Source organism: Jatropha curcas, chromosome 5, assembly GCF_041381405.1.
Source record: "Jatropha curcas cultivar XTBG-Jc1 chromosome 5, XTBG_Jcur_1.0, whole genome shotgun sequence".
NCBI classification, from domain to species: domain Eukaryota; kingdom Viridiplantae; phylum Streptophyta; class Magnoliopsida; order Malpighiales; family Euphorbiaceae; genus Jatropha; species Jatropha curcas.
Window position 1 is genome coordinate 5,816,694 of NC_143155.1, and position 5,387 is coordinate 5,822,080.

At 33.6% G+C, this 5,387-nt stretch overlaps 1 pseudogene; it reads right to left on the reverse strand.

Moving 5' to 3' along the window:
* Nucleotides 1-4,168: 4,168 nt before the first annotated feature.
* Nucleotides 4,169-4,293, reverse strand: LOC149496131 (small nucleolar RNA R71; annotated as a pseudogene).
* Between the last annotated feature and the right edge of the window lie 1,094 nt (nucleotides 4,294-5,387).

Sequence of the window (5,387 nt, forward strand, 5' to 3'; positions counted from 1 at the left end):
TATCATTCCAAAAGACGACGCAATTACCAACTCAAAAAATACATAAAATAGCAAGAATTTATAATATAACAACAAAATTGATATGAAGCAAATATATTCTAAATTTGTAAAAGCACCTAGTATAAAGTTAAGTACGCTATTGAATTAATCTAGGAAACACAAATAAGCTCCAATACTCTGCATAAATAATCCCAAAAAAAAACCTAATTATTAAAATTACTATTCATATAATAAATTATTAAAGTTTACTTTCCAATTCTATTCTAGTTACTAATTTTATTATTTTTTTCAAAAATTAGATTAAGTTATTTAATCATGTAGAGCATTTTGGTGCAAATAAAATTAAATCAAAGAACAAAACAAAAGAGCACTGAAATCACAAACAACTAAAATCATAAAGGGCTAAAATTTTTTCATCAAAAAGAAAAGTCAAAAGCAACTAAAATAAGTAGGAATTCTGTACAACGCAATTTAACCCAACTCGACGAGTACCCAACCCGATTTGAAATATCCAATTCATTTCATCTATTTTGTTTATGATTTTGCATAATGGGATTGTGAAATAAAATCTTTGTTATAGCACAATACCTCGAATCAGAAACTAGTCAAGAAAGTTTGCAATACTAATTTACTGATGTTTTTTATTTTACTTGAGAAGTGGGTATTAAATGTCTATACAATTTTGCCTAACTTGGTGCTTTTATCTCGTTTTGACTTGAGAGAATATAGCACATCACATTCATTGTTGGCATGGTCTCTTCTAAAGAATTTTATATTTAATAGTGTATTAAAATTGAAAGATCAATCATTTTCTTCTATTTTTTTATATGTAACACATACTAATGGGTGCAACCTTGAAAATATAATAGTTTTACTGGTGAGTAGCTAAAGTCGCTTCATTTTCATTTTCGTCTTCCTGAAATACTTAACTATTTATATCTTGTAGTGTCTTCTTGAATTCAACTGGTAGCGGCAAGGGCTGCCTACAAGTCTCTTAACTTTAGACTTTATGGTTTTAACTAATTGGGTATGTTTTTCAGACCAGGGAGAAGAGTTTTTTCTTAACCTATTAAATAATAGTTGACACAAGATTCAAATATCTTTCATGAAATCAGTAACATAGTTCAGACATCCCAAAAATCTTTGTAATTGATTTTTGTCAGTAATTTCATCTGGAAACTTTTCAGTAAAATTAATTGATCTATCAATCGATTTAATAGTACCTTGAAAAATGTCATGTCCTATAAATCTTATTTTCGTTTGAAATTATTTAACTTTTGGAGAAGAAACAACTAAACCATTTTGCTTAACTTTATTATAAAACTTTTTCAAATGAGAAAAGTGTTGATCAATATCATTTGAATAAAATAAGCACGTCATTGATGTAAACTATTGAAAACTCATAATAATTGTTAAACATATCATTCATAATATTTGAAATTCAGAAGGGGCATTTTTCAAACCAAATGACATAATGTTTCACTCATAATGACCAAAGGGAACATTAAAATCAGTCTTATACCTATCAGATTCATGTATTTGTATTTGTCAAAATCCTGATTTCATATCAAATTTAGAAAATATATTTGCACTATGTAACCTTTTGAATAAATCTCTTTTATTTGGTATAAGATACCTAATCCACTGTAGTACTTTATTTAAAGGTTTATAATTAATAACTAACCTATGTGCTTCTCTTTCTATTTCTGCCGCATTCTGGACATAGAAAGCTAAACAGCTCTAATGAGACTTAGATTTTCTAATCAATCCTTTATCTAATAAATCATTTATCTCTTTGTAACTGATAGGTGTCAGTTTTATAATATTTTTAGTATAGTTTTTAATTAGCATTTTAGTAAATTTTATCACTTTGATTTGTTTTTAATTCATTTTTAGTATAATTTTGTTCAAAGCTTCCTTGAATCATAACCCACTTGATCTGAGAGAAATTTACAGGGTTTTGGCATAGAAAAGAACATTACAAAGCAAAATACTCAGTCTCAAGCACGCCCAGCCCGTGCTAAAAGGCATTCCCGTGCTAAATACTAAAGAAAATCAAGGGAGAGTCAGGAATGAGCACGCCCAAGCCGTGCTATATGGCACGCCCGTGCCTAGAAGAAACTCAGGGCGTGCTTGCCTAGCACGCCCATGACGAAATCTAGCTTGGAAGGACAGAGACAAGCACGCCTAACCCGTGCTAATGCGCATGCTCGTGCCACAAAGACTTATCAGGGTGTGCTTTGCATAGCACGACCCATGCTCAACCATCCAGAGTTCCAGACTTGAGCACGCCCAAGCTGTGCATAATAGCACGCCCGTGCTTCAAAGGCAGAACTGGCGTGAACTAAAAACGCAAATCAATCCTTTTCTCACATGGGCCCGCCTCAGATAGTTTCCTAAAGGTACTAAACAAGATCTAGACCTATTTTGGAAGAGAAAGGAGTCCTAACTAAGAAGAAATCCAATGCCTAAACAGTCATGATCTCCTATAGAAGATTTTGTACTTAATAAGGATTCTATTTCCTAAACGGAGTCAGATTTGCCTTCAGGAGCTCTATATAAAGAGGGGAGCTTTTCATTAATGGGTATCTCGAATTTAAGTAGTTTTCTACGTAGTTCTCTATCTCTCTACGGTCTCAATCATCCAAGATTGTGCCAAGATTCAAGAAAGCCATCCACATAGCTGTTATCTAGTTTTTATCTCTAAACTCTTAATCTTGTTTTTCTTTTCATTGTTTATTACTGATTATGAAGATTGATTTAAGTATTACTGAGTTTTATTTAATTACTATGTCTAGCTAAACTCTTATACTAGGGATTTGATGTAACTTAATTTGATTCCAATTTATAATATTAGATTTGCTTTTCATTGTTCTTGTTATAATTTATTATTGAGTTTGAAGCTTCTAGGCAGAATTTTTTCCCTGGATTGAACTATTTTATTAATCACTATCATGAGAAGGGTTTTTGATATGAAAAAGATAATAAATTACTTGAGAATAATAACTTGATGCAGAAGCTATATGGTTTGACTCAAGGGGGGTTTTCATAAGTTAATGACCGTAGGTTATGAATTCACAAAACAATCACAAAACTTAATGATCTAATTTATGTTTGATTGCGCTATTGGAAGATAAGTAATTAGATTGGATTGGAATAACTAACAATACATCGGGAGAGCTTGTTAGTGATTTTAAGGTTATTTCTCCTAATTGAACAATTAAAATTGATTAACAAACTAATAAAATAAATTGGATAGAATTAAGTGAAATCAATATCCCTAGTAGTTTCAAATCCTTGATTACTTTTCATCTAATTATTGTTGCTTGATCTCTTTCTGTTTTATTTTAGAATTTACTTTTCCTATAACCAATATCTCTTATTGTCGTTTAAATAATAATAGGTTAATATAATTTTGGTACTTGATATACAATCCCTGTGGATACGATACTCTTTCACTCTATATTACTTGTTGCGATTCCGTACACTTGTGAAAATCACTGTCAAGTTTTTGGCGCCGTTGCCAGGGATTGGCGTTATCAATATCAGTACTAATTACCCTATTGTTAATTTAGACATTCTTTTGTTTTATTTAATTTTTCTTTAAGAATTATTTCAGGTGTTTATGCAAAGAAGATCAAAAAGGACTGAACCTTTAGTCTTTGATCCAGAAATTGAAAGAACTTGTCGAAGGCACAACGCTGCAAGAAGAGCACGTGAAATAAAACCCGAACAACAAGCATATATGGTTAAGGAGAACGAGAACGAAAACATAAACGGACCTCCACTTCAACATCCGGTCCGCACCTTGCGAGATTACACAACACCTAATCTTAATGGGACAACCTCGAGCATTACAAGACCTCGGGTGGAAGCTAATAATTTTGAGATCAAACCCGCAATTATCCAAATGCTTTCCACCTCGATCCAATATGGGGGTTTGCCTAGTGAAGATCCTAATGCCCATATCACAAATTTTCTGGAAATTTGCGATACCTTCAAACAGAATGGTGTTTCCGAAGATGCAATTAAACTAAGACTTTTCCCTTTCACTCTTAGGGATAAAGCACGATCCTGGTTACAATCATGCCCCGCTGGAAGTTTCACAACATGGGAAGAATTAGCTCAAAAGTTCTTAGCAAAATTCTTTCCATCCTCAAAAACCACAAAACTGCGCAATGAGATAATGACATTTGCTCACCATGATCAAGAAAGCTACCATGATCAAGAAAGCTTGTATGAAGCTTGGAAAAGATTCAAGGACTTGTTGAGAAAGTGCCCACATCACAATTTGCCTAAGTGGTTACAGGTACAAACTTTCTATAATGCATTATCTCCTAGTACTAAAATTACGTTAGATGCAGCTGCAGGTGGATCTTTTGAGAAAAAGGGAATTGATGAAGCATATGAGTTAATAGAAGAGATGGCAAGCAACAGCCATTACCAAAACAATTCCGAGAGGAAGAGGACTACAGGAGTCTATGAAATAGATGCCATTACAGCCCTTAATGCAAAGGTAGATAACATGGTAAGAAAACTGGACATGTTAACTACTAATCCTGTGAATTCTATTATGCAAGTTTGTGATAGGTGCAATGGACAACATGGAATTGGAGAATGCGTGATAGACTCTTTAAATCCACAAACTTTAGAGCAAGTAAACTATGTGATGAATCAAGGAAGGAAAAATTACCCTTACTCCAACTCATATGATAATAGATTGAGGAACCATCCTAATCTATCCTATGGGAACCCTAACAATGCGTTGAACACACCACCAGGTTTCATTCCTCAAGAGAAGAAAACTCATGATGACCTTCTCACTGCCCTTTCTAAATCGCACATGGATTTCATGAACGAAACCAAAGAAAACCATAAAATCCAGCAGGCGGCGATAAGAAATTTGGAGATTCAGCTAGGGCAATTTGCAAACATGATGACATCTCGACCTCAAGGTACGTTACTTAGCAATACCAAAAAGAATCCTAAAGAACAGGTGCAGGCTATCACCTTGAGAAGTGGCAAACAATTAGAAGACCACCAAAGAAAGAAAAGGAAGTAGAAGAGCAACCTAAGGTGCCCATCATTGACCTAGAAGAACAAGAAAAGGTAAAACCCTATGTTCCACCTGTTCCCTTTCCACAAAGGTTAAAGAAAGCACAAGACGACAAGAGCTTCCTCAAGTTTCTGGATGTATTCAAAAAGCTTCAAATCAATATTCCTTTTGCTGAAGCTCTTGCTCAAATGCCTAGCTATGCAAAATTCCTAAAAGAAATCCTGAGCAAGAAACGAAGAATCGACGATCAAGGAACGGTAATGTTAACTGAGGAGTGCAGTGCAATTATCTAAAACAAACTGCCTCCAAAGTTAAAAGATCCAGGAAGTTT